General features: G+C 35.5%; 1 protein-coding gene and 1 long non-coding RNA gene across 6 annotated transcripts in view; one reads left to right on the top strand and one right to left on the bottom strand.

Moving 5' to 3' along the window:
* Positions 1-13,676, bottom strand: part of STK3 (serine/threonine kinase 3) — a 295,227-nt gene that overhangs the window by 156,859 nt on the left and 124,692 nt on the right. The window lies entirely within an intron of this gene.
* LOC146403769 (uncharacterized) lies at positions 2,759-7,493 on the top strand. Its single transcript, XR_014843638.1, has 2 exons — positions 2,759-6,211; positions 6,348-7,493. It is a non-coding gene; the product is annotated as an uncharacterized LOC146403769 (long non-coding RNA).

Raw genomic sequence — 13,676 nt, 5'->3', positions numbered from 1 at the left:
AGGACAAAAGGACAATGATAATGACAACGACAATAGGCACCTTCATGTAGTGCTTCCTAAGTGCCAGTTACTGTGCTAAATACTGAACATATATTGACTCATATAATACCAAGCAACATAAGTTGTTTGGTATTATATGAGGGAATTAGTATTAAAATAAAAATTGTATTATATCCTTAATTCAACTTTAAATATGTTGCTGAAATAATTCCTCACATCTGTAGAAAAATGTTTTAATTAAAATGTTATATCATCCCAGAGTTCCCAACATGGCACAGCGGGAATGAATCCGACTAGGAACTATTAGGTTGCATGTTCAATCCCTGGCCTTGCCTCGATCAGTGGGTTAGGGATCTGGCATTGTCATGAGCTGTGGTGTAGGTCGCAGACACGGCTCCAATCCTGCAGTGCTGTGGCTATGGTGTAGGCCGGCAGCTATAGCTCTGATTAGACCCCTAACCTGGGACCCTCCATATGCCATGGGTGTGGCCCTAAATCAGATTGTTATGATCATTATACAACTACAGATGTGATAAATTTATTTGAGTAATAAAAAATAAATAATTAAATAAATAAAAATAAAAAAATAAAACTATTCTGAGATCAGAGTCTGCAAGGGCCTAATTACCCTTTCTGTGAGGGTTACAGTTTTCTAAAAGTTGATCTTCAGTGTGTAAGTTTTCCAAAAGCCATTCTCATAAAAAATTACTTGCTATAACTTTCCGTAGCTGCTTATATGTTCAGAAAAGCTATTTCATTATTACCTTTTTTAGATAGCTACTAGCCTTCTCCAGGACAGTAGGTGTTCTGTGGGCCTGTCTGTAAATGCACTCTTACTTGACTTCACCAGTATTTGTGGACTTTGCACCAAAAAAAACTTTTTTAAGGATTCTGGCCCAGTTCACTTTCTGAGTTTAATAAAGAGGTTAGGAGTTCGGAAAGATTCTCTGTCGATGATTAAAGTGCAAGTCACATTGCCACCCCTTTGATTTGAGTGCTGAAGCAGCAGATGTGGCAAAACCACACTCCTTTAAGTAAAACTGCAGTGCACTGCTACAGGCTCACCTGGGTGAATTCAGCTCCAACTCGATAGTGTAAAGGGTTAGCAGGTTTTCCTCCTTTGCCACTTTGGAATTTATGTTTAGTTCTTCATATTAAGAGTGGTAAATGTTAAAAATATAGAGAGAGCCTGTGGCTTTTAGTATAACAAATTGTTACCGGACTTTCATTTATGTTCTGCTGCTTGCTCTATAATCACAGTTAAGGTTGTAGTATAAGCTCTTTTTAAAATCATTGAATGTCTGCCTGTATTACAAATGATGACCTGCTAAATCTGTAACTACTTTTTCTAAAATGGCTGTGTTCTTGCATTTATTGGTTTATTGATGTGATTACTTTAAAGCTGAGTTAAACTAATGGATAAAAATAAGTATGAAAGTCTCAAAAAAAAGCAAAAAAATAAAAATAATAAATAAAATGTTATATCTTCCTATTCAAAAATTGATCAAATAAAGTATTCAGAATTAACATGCTGAAAGAACAAGCATTGAAGGGTATGTTCATGTGATTTAAAAAAAAGACTTCTTTCTGAAACTGAATACTAGAATGATACAAGATGAAGAAACAGACATATTCTCCATAAAAATGGAAAGAAGACTAGGATGTTTGTACGCTACCCCTCGTAACTACATTTTACTGGATCCCTTTCACAAAATCTCTCATGTACTTCTTCCAAGCCTATGATTCAACTAAGTCTATAATGCTCATTTTGTATATGAGGAATGTGACATTTAAGAGAATTAGTATCTTACCTAAATTCGCAATAGGAAAAAAAGGGGAAGGAATAAAAACATGAATTTGTACAGAAGGCATGATCATAGACTATTATACATCTCAGAACATCAACTTACTACAGGTAATAAATGAGTTTAGCAAAGTTGTAGGCTATATGGTAAATCCAGAAAAGTGCTTCTCTATTCAAGCTGGATGGTGCAGTGGAAAGAAAATGAGTTATTGAGCCAAATACGCTTGATACACAAGTCAAGCAGACTAGCCTAGAGAGTTAATTGAAAAGCATGTATTGCTGAGATTAGCATCTGCAGAGTTATTTCTGTGATAACCCTAGGGGATGCACCAGTGACAATGTTGCTCAGCAACAGCTGCAATTCAGAGCAATACTAAAATACCTAATCAAACAACTCTATTCCAGGTTCTGAGAGATCAAAGGCAATCACCTCAGCTATGTAAGAAGTAAAGACCCTAACTCCCTGTAGGCCTTATTCACCTCCTTTTCTCAATAAAAACTACCTTCACCCTCTGTTAACTAGCTCACTCTTCTTTCCTCCCTATTTGACTCTTTGATACCTCCCTCCTTTTTTCCCATTACTCTATCACGCATTCCCTTTTGAAGACTTGCTTTTGTCTCTCTTATCATCAGAGTTTGCTTTCAAGAGCATTTATATATACGTTCATTACCTCCAAGTAAATTTTGACCCTCAAAGGCCATATCTGTTCTTCTTTAGTAATTTAAGGAAAATTTAAACAACTTATCATGTTATAGAGTGAAAAATGGATTGAAAACACTGACCTGTGCATGTTAAAATATTATGAGGTTTTAGAAAAAAGTATGCCCTAAATATAGTATATATAAAAAACTCTTTCATACACTTATTATTTTGCAAAATTCATCAAGCAAAATATAACTTATTTAACAAATTTGACAGGTAATCTAAGAAGATCAGCGTCGGAAAGAAACTCATTTTTTTTTTTTTTTTTATTTATGGCCACACCTGGGACATATGGAAGTTCCCAGACTAGGGGTTCAATCAAAGCTGCAGCTGCCAGCCTACACCACAGCCATGGCAATCCCAGATCCAAGCCCCATGTTCAACCTTCACCATAGCTCGTGGCAACGCTGGATCCTTAACCCACTGAGTGAGGCCAGGGATCAAACCCGAATCCTCACAGACACTATGTCAGGTTCTTAACCTGCGGAGCCACAAAAGGAACTCCAAGAAACAAACTAAACTATTGATTTAGTGTCCTTCAACACTACATTTGTTTTCCATTTGGACTTAATAACACCTCACATGTATAAATGATTCACAAAGGAAAGACAAGTCATTGACAGTTTACTATCGTGGGAATCAGAACCAGTGATCACACAATGCTTTTAATTCTTATCATATTACTAAAATTTTATCAGAAACAGATGTCAGCAATACAATTTTGATGGAATTAGTTAACTTTTCTTTCACTTTCATAATAAATTAAGCATTGCTCAGTTGAAAAGTTATAATGTCATAAGCCTTCAGGCAGTGTTAGGTGCTATAATTTAAACCTGTGCAGTGCAGAATTTTTATGCTATTGGGAAAAATTTGTTAGCTTCATTATTGATAAATTGTTTAAGTGGAAAAGTGTCAGGTTCTTTTAAAACTTTTAATCAGTTAAATATCTAAGGAAACTAATAAAATAATTCAAAGATCTTTAGGTGTACAATTAATATAGCAATATATAAATTAGCAATATAGCAGTAAAGTAGGGAGAAAAAATAGCCATTAATATGACTGGCAAAGAACAAGTCAGACAGATGGTTTTATGTCCTTGTTCACCCACTAAGTTTATCTCTACCTAGATAATCTACACTTAAATTTCCTAAATAAATGGGGAAAAGGGCAAAAAGGAAAATAAATAAATACATGAAGAGGATGGATAGATAAATAAAATCTGATACAAACAACAATGGACTATTACCCCACCATAAAAAGAAAGGAAATCTTGGTATATGCTACAAAATGGATGAACACTGAAGACAGCACACTAAGTGAAATAAGCGAATCACAAAAAGACCAATACCTGATAATTCCACTTTTATGAGTCTTACAAAGTAGTCAAAATCATAGAAACAGAAAGTGGAATAGTGGGTACTAGGATAGAAGGTGAAGTTGGGGAATTGACAGCTGTTTAATAGGTATAGTTTCAGGTTTGCAAGATAAAAAAAGTTCTGGAGATCTGTTACACAACAAAACGCATATTCTTACCACCACTGGACTGTACACATAAAAATGGTTAAGATGGTAAATTTTATGTTATGTGTTTTTTAACAATGAAGAGTGAAAATAAAAATCTTCTGGCAAAATTTTTTCTCAGAGGCAAAGAAATCTTGCAGGTAGAATGCATTTGTTATATGTTGCAACTTTAAGAAAGCCATAGGTTTTAATATCTGATGTTCAGTGCACGTGATAAAGCGGCTCTCTCTGTATCAGTTCCAACAATCAAACTGATTTCACAGAACTAGTCCCTCAGCCATACATATCCACCCCTTCTCCCACCAGAATTCTAGGGTTCTAAACAAAGACCTTTTGTGCTCGAAGCCCTTCACCAATATAGTTAGTCCCCAGCATACAACCCGCCATCCAGGAATGGTCAGCCAAGACACCACATCATTTCTCCTTCCTTCCTCTCTGCTCTTTCCCACTGCCACTCAAGAAGCCCCTGCTGCCTGGGAACACCACTCTCCTTCCCTCCTCAAAAATGAAGAAGAAATTAAGACATACTCAGACAGACAATAACTGAAAGAACTCCTTGCTAGCAGACCTGCCCCATAAGGAATATTACATGGAGATTTTCAGGTTGAAATGAAAAGACGCTGGACAGTACCTTGAAGTCACACAATGAAATAAAGAACACAGTAAAGGCAATGACATAAATAAATCTAAACAATATAAATTTATTTATTGTTTGTAACTCTATATGACATTTCAACCATGAATTTAAATTAAAAGCCAAAAAAAAAAAAAAGTAAGATTACACTAGGTAAAGAGTGGTGGACCTGTTTCCACAAGTGGGCTTTTTATTTCTAGACTAGAGACAGTAAAGAGATAAATAAAATGTAATAGGAGCATCTTTGAAAAGAAAATGCTTCAAAACAAACCTGTAGTGGATGAACGACAGACTACATACATGTCCTAGACATACAGTTACACTTATGATTGATAGTCTGGTTCAATGCGGTTTTAAAACCATAACTTGTTCATTTTACCTCCTTGATTATCTCTTAAATCTGATCCTTTCTATCATTCCAGCTAATACCTTAATCCAGGTTGTCATCACTTCTCACTTGGATTACTAGGAGCTTCCTAATGGGTCTTTCTCATTTTAGTCCTGCTCCATCCTAATCCATTTCCTACCTGGCTGCCACTGGTGATGTAACAACAACAACAACAACAATCAGATTCCACCACCCTGCTTTAATTTTTCCAATGGCTCCCCATAATCTTCAGAGGAAAGAAATGAAAACACCCAGGATAAAATGCAAGGCTTCGTGACATGACTGCTACTTTTCTTTCTCGAATCTACACTAGCACATATGATCTATACCCAATGATCCTCAGGAGCTACTCAGGATCCCAAAATGTACCTCTATGTCTCCCTTTACACATGCTACCTTCTCTGGTTAGAAAAACCTTACCTTATACTACAACCTCAGATCTACTCCAGCAAATATTTCCTTTTCTTCAGGCATCAACACCTACCTACACCTATCCTAACTGCCAATAATGCTATTTTATCATTAACTATACATAAATTACCACAGTACTTGTCAAAGGGTACTATAAACACTTGTTTGCCAATGTATCCCTCAGACAGTCTGTAAGCTATTTAAGTATAAGGATTGTTATTTTATTTCTATTTTTTCTTTTACTCCTATTTTTTTACCCCTACATATACACACAGTGCTGGCATGGAGTAGGTGGTTAATAAATGTTTGAAAAATGCATCAAAGGATGAAGCAAGTTGTACATTAACAGACCTAGGAAAAAGCCATTCAATTTTTGCTTTCTATAACCAAACCAAATATCTGAAGTAATAAACTAATAAAACTGAAATGCCAACATTAATTTTAACTAATTCTCTAATCAGTAAAAATAAGTAAATAAACAATATAATGCAGTTCTTAATTTTTACGGCACATTCTTCAAAACATTTTCTTCTACAAGAAAATGGGACTCAGTGAAAATATGGACACTCTCCTCAAAAGTTTTACAATAAAAAAATGACTTTCTTACAAATAGTGAGCCGGAATCCCCAAGTAACCACACAGTAAATTAAACAACATGACCTATGATTCATATGTAGCCAAGATATATTAACCTTGCTTTATCTTACAGTAAAAATTAACAGTATTAGAGAGATTGCTTTATTTTTCCAGGTTAAAAAATTCAATTTTGTGTTTAAAACCGAAAACTTGAATTTTTTAACCTGGAAAAATAAAGCTTATATTACATTCAATTATCAATAGCCTGCAAATTGTTTAAAGGTCTTTTAAACCTTTTAAAAATTTCCAGAAGACCTAAAAATGTATAACATGTTATATCTTGGGGTATATTTCTAAAAGAAAGGTCCCATAGTCTGTATTACTGGCTCCCTTAGATTCAGCTTTTCCCGACATATAAAACAGAGTTAACAATTGCAGGATGGACTGTGAATCTGGGGTTAATAGATGCAAACTACTGCCTTCGGAACAGATAAGCAATGAGATCCTCCTCTTAGCACCAGGAACTTTATCTACTCACTTATGCCAGAGCATGATGGAGGATGAGGTGAGAAAAAGAATGTATGTGTGACTGGGTCTCTCTGCTGTACTGTAGAAAATTGACAGAACAATGTAAACCAGCTATAATGCGAAAAATAAAAATCATTTTTAAAAATTGTACCTCCACCACTAAGACTATTGAAAGGGCCAGAATTCATGTATTCCACATAGAACAATGCCTAGTACCTACTAAAAACACAGTAAATGTCAAGGTATTATTATTAGGATAATTATTATAATACCCAAGATCCCAAAAGTTAACAAGTAAAATGTCTACAAATGAAAAAAGAGTAAACCACTTAGATCAATCTACATTTATTAAGATAGCCACCTGGAGTTCTCATCGTGAACTCAGCAGTTAGTGAACCTGACTAGCATCCATGAGGATGTGGGTTTGACCCCTGGCCTCGCTCAGGGTTAAGGATCCAGTGTTGCTGTGAGCTGTGGTGTAGATCACAGACATGGCTTGGATCCTGAGTTGGGGTGCCTGTGGTGCAGGCCACCAGCTACAGTTTCAATTGGACCCCTAGCCTGGGAACCTCCATATGCTGTGGATGTGCCCTAAAAGATAAAAAGATAAAAATAAAAAAGATAGCCATCAAACCTATTCCCAATTCTTTTTGCTGATTCCTATTTAACTGAAGAAAGATTTCACTAGTATTCTTCTATAGATTCACTCCTAGGTCACTCCACAAATAAAGTAGTATGGGAGTTTCCGCTGTGGCTCAGCAGGTTAAGAATCTGACTAGTATCCATGATGATGCAGGTTTAATAAGTGGCCTCACTCTATGGGTTAAAGATCCAGTGTTACCACAAGCTGCTGTAGGTTGCAGATGTGGCTTGCATCCCATGTTGCTGTAGCTGTGGTGTAGGCCGGCAGCTACAGCTTTGACTCGACCCCTACCCTGGGAACTTCCATATGCCACAGGTTTAGCCCTAATAAGAAAAAATAGGGAGTTCCCATCATAGCTCAGCAGTTAAAAAACCCGACTAGCATCCATAAGGACTCGGGTTCGATCCCTGGCCTCGCTCAGGATCCTGTGTTGCTGTGGCTGTGGTGTAGGCCGGTGGTTACAGCTTCGACTGGACCCCTAGCCTGGGAACCTTCATATGCCTCGGGTGTGGCCGTAAAAAGACAAAAAGACCAAAAAACAAAAACAAAAAAAAAATAGAAAAAAGAAAAAAATAAATAAAGTGCTATGAAAATACAGCAACAAACAACGAAAACAAAAATCAGCACTTAACCTATAACCCTGGACTCTAATGGAACTGATTAAATGCTATCAGAGTCTGGGTCTCCATTCTTCATCTGTCCAAAGGCAACTGTAGCACCTATCCAATCTTATAGGGTTAACCGTGAGGACTAAAGAAAATAATTTATGCGTAGACTGGCTGCTAGACAAACATAAATTATAATATTTATGAAAACATTTCATAAACATTAGTTAATAATGCTCTTGCTATAAAAAGGTCAGATACTATATATTCCACGTTTTAAGCACAGATTGTCGTTGCCTCTTCAGAACCAGGTCTGGACTTCTTTGAGTCCAACTTTATTTGGTTTGGGTGCATACATGGTGCTTCGTAAGATAATTCCCTTTAAGTTTACTTTATATTACTATGCATAAGAATGTTTTCCATATTGATTGAAAAGAGATGAAAAGGACTAATAAATCCAATGAATAAATAACTAAGAGGTGAGAGAAAATAATCCCTGGCTTTGGGGATTTCTCTTAGAAGTATCTGGGTAAAGTAGCTTAATTAAAAACAATCCTAGAAACATGGATCCCAAGGCCTACCTTAAATCCTTCTAGGACACAACATTCTTGTAATTACACGTACTCTACTTTCTTGCTGGGGCACTCAGCACTAAAAGCAAATTCATGGAAAGAATGAAGAATAAGGATGAGTGTGCACTAACACTAACTTCCTGCTGTGTGTTAGACACTGTGTAAGGCAATTTTTTCTAGTTTCTCACTTAACTCTCACAATGACCTTTAGAGGTTTGACATTTGCTTTTTATTTTATTTTTTCTGGGACCTTCTACAGCATGTAAAAATTCCCAGGCCAGGGATCGAACCCACTCAACGGCAGTGACCAGAGCTCTGCAGTGACAGCACCATATCCTTAACCCAGTGAGCCACAAGGGGACTCCTACATTTGCTTTTAACAGATGATAAAACTAAGGCTCAGGAGTTCTCATCATGGCCCAGCAGTAATGAATCCAACCAGTATCCATGAGGCCTCGGGTTTGAGCCCTGGCCTCACTCAGTGGGTTAAGGATCCGGCATCGCCATGAGCTGCAATGTAAGTTCCATACGTGGTTTGGATCCAGAGTTGCTGTGGCAGTGGCAAAGGCCAGCAGTTAGAGCTCTGATTGACTCCTAGTCTGGGAACTTCCATATGCTGTGGGTGTAGCCCTAAAAAAACCAACAACAACAAAAAATAAGTAAATAAATAAAACTAAGGCTCAGGATTTTTTATACCAGAGAGATAGGACAGAGAGACTGTTTACAGAAATTAGAAAACCTCAAGATCTAACTTCAAAGCCATTTCGTTCCATTTCACCACACTAATACCCAATGAAGCAGCCAAACTTTTAAATGCCACTAGGGACTCATATCTCATTGAAGTAATTTGTTATATAAGCCATCAAGATTTATAGGGAACATTAACACAAGTTCTTCCAGACCCTTCTAAATGAACGAACAATATAAAGTAAGAAAATTTACTCTTCATTCAAATAGCATTCTATTAAACCAGAATGATCTCCTTACCCTGATACAATGGTTTTGGCAAATGTCAAAAAAATCATACTGAGAAATTCCAATTCACCCAAGGACATTTTCTGTATTATCCTAGTAATATATAAATAAAGTCGTATACAAGAAAACTTGGGGGGAGAGTGGTGTTTACTCAGCCACATGCTCCTCATTAAGAAAAAATTTTAAATTTATATACTCTAAGAAAAAGTAGTCTAATAATGAAAAAAAAAACAACATAATATCACTTTTAATAGATGTCAAATATTTAGGGTCTTTGTTGGTTCTATATAAAGCTCTACCCACTCAAGCCAGGTTTAAGGATTCAGCCTGCTGTAACTATGTCCAAGGCAAGACAGAACCTATATTTAAAAAACACAAGGGAAGTTTAAATAAAACAAAGATTCTCTGGTCTATACGCCCAGTTCTTTCAGAGTAAACCAACATTTTTCCATATGAATTTTTCTTTGGAAAACACAGGAATAAATCCCATTTGACCAAGGAAATTACCAAGAGACTACATGTTATTCTAACATGGCTAGCTTAGTTTGTCTGTTATAAAACACTCAATTCTGGTATCTGGACAGGGAAAATTAATCGTTTTCAGTCACTAGTTCTGCTGCATGTTAAGTCACAATTACCCACAACTAAAACAGAATAATGACATTTCATGATGCCTCAAACACATGAATCAACAATACAGCAGGAAAACAAAATAATGCAGACCCTTACAGAAAAGGTAACATTTCTGTGGGCTTTATCTCCTTCCCACAGGAGTCTCAATAATGTAAACCTTAATTCACATACCTTGATTACTCAGAACTTTCAAGAAAAAAAAGATCACGTCTTTTTAAAAAATCTCAATTATTTAACGAAGGAAAGGAAGCAAGGTTTTCCAAGATGACTAAGTCCTTTTTTTCTTATTGCTGTCAGTTATTTTATAATTTCTAATTCTAATAAAAGATTTTAGCGTAACTAAGAAAGACAAACTAAAATTACTCAGGGATTTTTATGCGAAACTTCCAATTTTGTGTCCTAAACTCTTTTACTCCAAAGTGAGTTCACAAACTCTGACAGATGTTTTATAACTCTGTTTAAATATTTAGTCAGTAAAAGGATGAAATAAAAAAAAAACTCAGAATGATTTCATTCTTCTCAAAAACCAGGGTGGTCTATGGGCAATTTTGGTACCAGTGGTGTTGCCGGGGGAACAAAATGAAAACAGGTGCCATCAAATTCAAATTAAAGATTTAGTTCTATTTTAAACCACCTTAAACAATGTTTCCATAAACTTTCTAACTGATACTACTATAAATTTGACAATATTTTATAACAAGAAAAGGATTATAAATTGTCTGTAGACCATCAAATTTTAACTGTAACAAATTTAGACTGATTGGCAACACTTCCTTTTAAAAAACTTTCTTTCATTAAATATGCAGCATCATTTTAAAAATGGAATGAATATATAATAAAAGGCAAGTGAAAATAAGGAAACAGAGCAAGTATAAATTTTAAGTCTACTTTGAAAGATTTTTACCTTGATTAGAATCTACACAGTTTTAAAAATTAAAAATTAAATACAAAGAAATTTAAATTTACAACATATAAGGAAAAAGTTATGTAATTCGTAACAGTATGAAAAGCTTAACTCACCTCATAAACTTAATTGTGCTATAATCTTTATTATTAAAAATCAAATGATGTTTTTCTCTACAAAAAATCCAGTAACTTTTGTTTTATTTTAGTATTAAAAAATATATAAGCACTTGGCTTCTGCAATTAAAAAGCACTTTTTTTCCTTAATTCTAAAAGAGGTGAAGCAAGTGTCTCAGTGTAAAAGTTAAATGATGTTTTAAAGCACATTACATTATTAGACATTTTCTTACTTGTTTCATATTGTATCAGTGACAAAACACTTAATTTGGTTAAAAGTTTTATTTTAAGAAATGAGCTTATAAGAAATTTTTAAATAGTGATATTACATTTAGGTTCACATTCTTTTTTTTTTTTTTTTGGTCACACCTGTGGCATGCAAAAGTTCCCAGGGCAGAGATCAAACCTGACTCACAGCAGTGACAATGTCAAATCCTTAACCACTAGGCTACTAGGCAACTCCATGCTGATGTTCTTGATAAGACTCTACAAGAGACTTTCAGAAGAGTTGAGTAGGGGAGTTTCATCATGGCTCAGCAGTTATGAATCTGACTAATATCAATGAAGAAACACATTCGATCCCTGGTCTCACTCAGTGGGTTAAGGATCTGGTGTTGCCATAAGCAGTGGTGTAGGTCACATGTGCAGCTCAGATCTGGCATTGCTGTGGCTGTGGCATAGGCCAGCGGCTACAGCTCTGATTCGACCCCTAGCCTGGGAACTTTCATGTGACACTGGTGCGGCCCTAAAAAGACAATAAATAAATAAATAAAGAGTTAAGTACTTTTTTCCCAATAAAGTTTCTGGATATATAGGTAATATGAGATGTACATTCAGTAGTATTATTAATTAGAAAATAATTTCTCTATCAATTTTGATACTTGAAAATTTTAAACTGATAGAAACATTTCATCTTGCACAGACGAAAGTTCTTTTATTCTAATCATAAATAATCAAATTCGGTTGTCATTTCAAATCTTTCAGGCAGTTCAAAAGTTTTATTTTTAGCAGTGCTCTGGGGAAACACAAGTTGGTTCATTAGTGTGGAATCATAACTTTTAGTCAGCTCCACTTGCTGGATTCTTTCCAATACTAACCACACTAAAGGTTTCATCAGCTTGTTTTCTGAAAAACTGTTAGTTCTCAGTATTAATAGATAAATGTCTTTGAAACTAGTATTTCTAGTTTTAAAATTTCCTCCATTAAATTATATTTATAAAAATAATAGAATCTTTTTCTCAGATTAGCACTTGGAAATATGTGAATCAGAAATGATACGTAGTTGACCGAAATAAAACTTCCTTTACAGTTATGTTAAAGTTTCAAATAATCTCACTTGTGTATAATTATGAAATTACTGTACTGGTCTACTGCTTACTTTGAAAGTGATTAATCAAAGTCAGAGAAAGCCAACCATCAACTGAAGTATGTTTCAAATTTCCTTCTCAGAGAAATGTCAAAAAAAGATGAATCAATTTTACTTTAATTAAAACCTCATTTAGAAATATGAAATAAATGTTTTCTATTTAATTCCAATTATATTTCAATTGTATCCAGCTTTCAAACTGCTTCTGCTACTTGATTACACGTGCCAAATTAATCTTTTCTTATGATTCATATACACAGATTTAAAATCAAAAGACGTGGATATTTGATTATCTAGTAGGTATACAGTATTTTACATCTTATTCTAAATCAAAGAGTTCATTAACAAAAATTAACTATAAGCAAATTAACCTCAGTTCACTAATGGCTATTTATGTCAAGCAATGCATTACCTAAGAATACTTAAATTTTATTCTTTACATTTTAGAAATCTTTTTATTTTTCTTACATTCTCCTCTATCTCATAAAAGCACAACAAACATAATGGCTCAAGTTTCTAACTCTGCACCACTTTCCCAGAAGAGTTAGAAGTAACTCTTCCAGAGTTCCTGTCGTGGTTCAGCTGGCTAGCAAACTCGACTAGTATGCATAAGGAAGGGGGTTCGATCCCCGGCCTCGTACAGTGGGTTAAGGATCCAGCGTTGCTGTGGCTGTGGTGTAGGCTGGCAGCTATGGTTCCAATTCAATCCCTGGCCTGGGCACCTCCATATGCCACAGGAGTGGCCCTAAAAAGACCAAAAAAAAAAAAAAAAAAAAAAAGAGAGAAGTAGGTCTTCCTGTTATAACCAAAATATGTTACAGCTACCCAATAATAAAGTACCCTAAGGTCTATGACCCAGGAAAGATTCCTTTATGACCAAATGACCATAATGTTGAACCCACAAAATACCCCAAGTTTTATTTTTTTATTTTTTATTTTTTTCTTTTCGCCATTTCTTGGGCCGCTCCTGCAGCATATGGAGGTTCCCAGGCTAGGGGTCTAATCGGAGCTGTAGCCGCCGGCCTACGCCAGAGCCACAGCAACGTGGGATCCGAGTTGCGTCTGCAACCTACACCACAGCTCACGGCAATGCCGGATCCTCAACCCACTGAGCAAGGCCAGGGATCGAACCCGAAACCTCATGGTTCCTAGTTGGATTTGTTAACCACTGAGCCACGACGGGAACTCCTCCTAAGTTTTAGATATATATATTTGGTTGGTTCAAATACCGGAAGACTTGCCCTTCCTACATCTTAATATCCTTTGTTACTTCTTTTCAAAGAATAAGAAGGTAGGG

This window comes from Sus scrofa, chromosome 4 (genome assembly GCF_054392235.1).
Source record: "Sus scrofa isolate SSC_HxYL_T2T_F1_AM1 chromosome 4, Sscrofa_HxYL_maternal_Yorkshire_Landrace_v2.0, whole genome shotgun sequence".
NCBI classification, from domain to species: Eukaryota; Metazoa; Chordata; class Mammalia; order Artiodactyla; family Suidae; genus Sus; species Sus scrofa.
The sequence above is the reverse complement of the archived record's forward strand: the minus strand, read 5'-3'. Positions and strand labels throughout refer to the sequence as shown.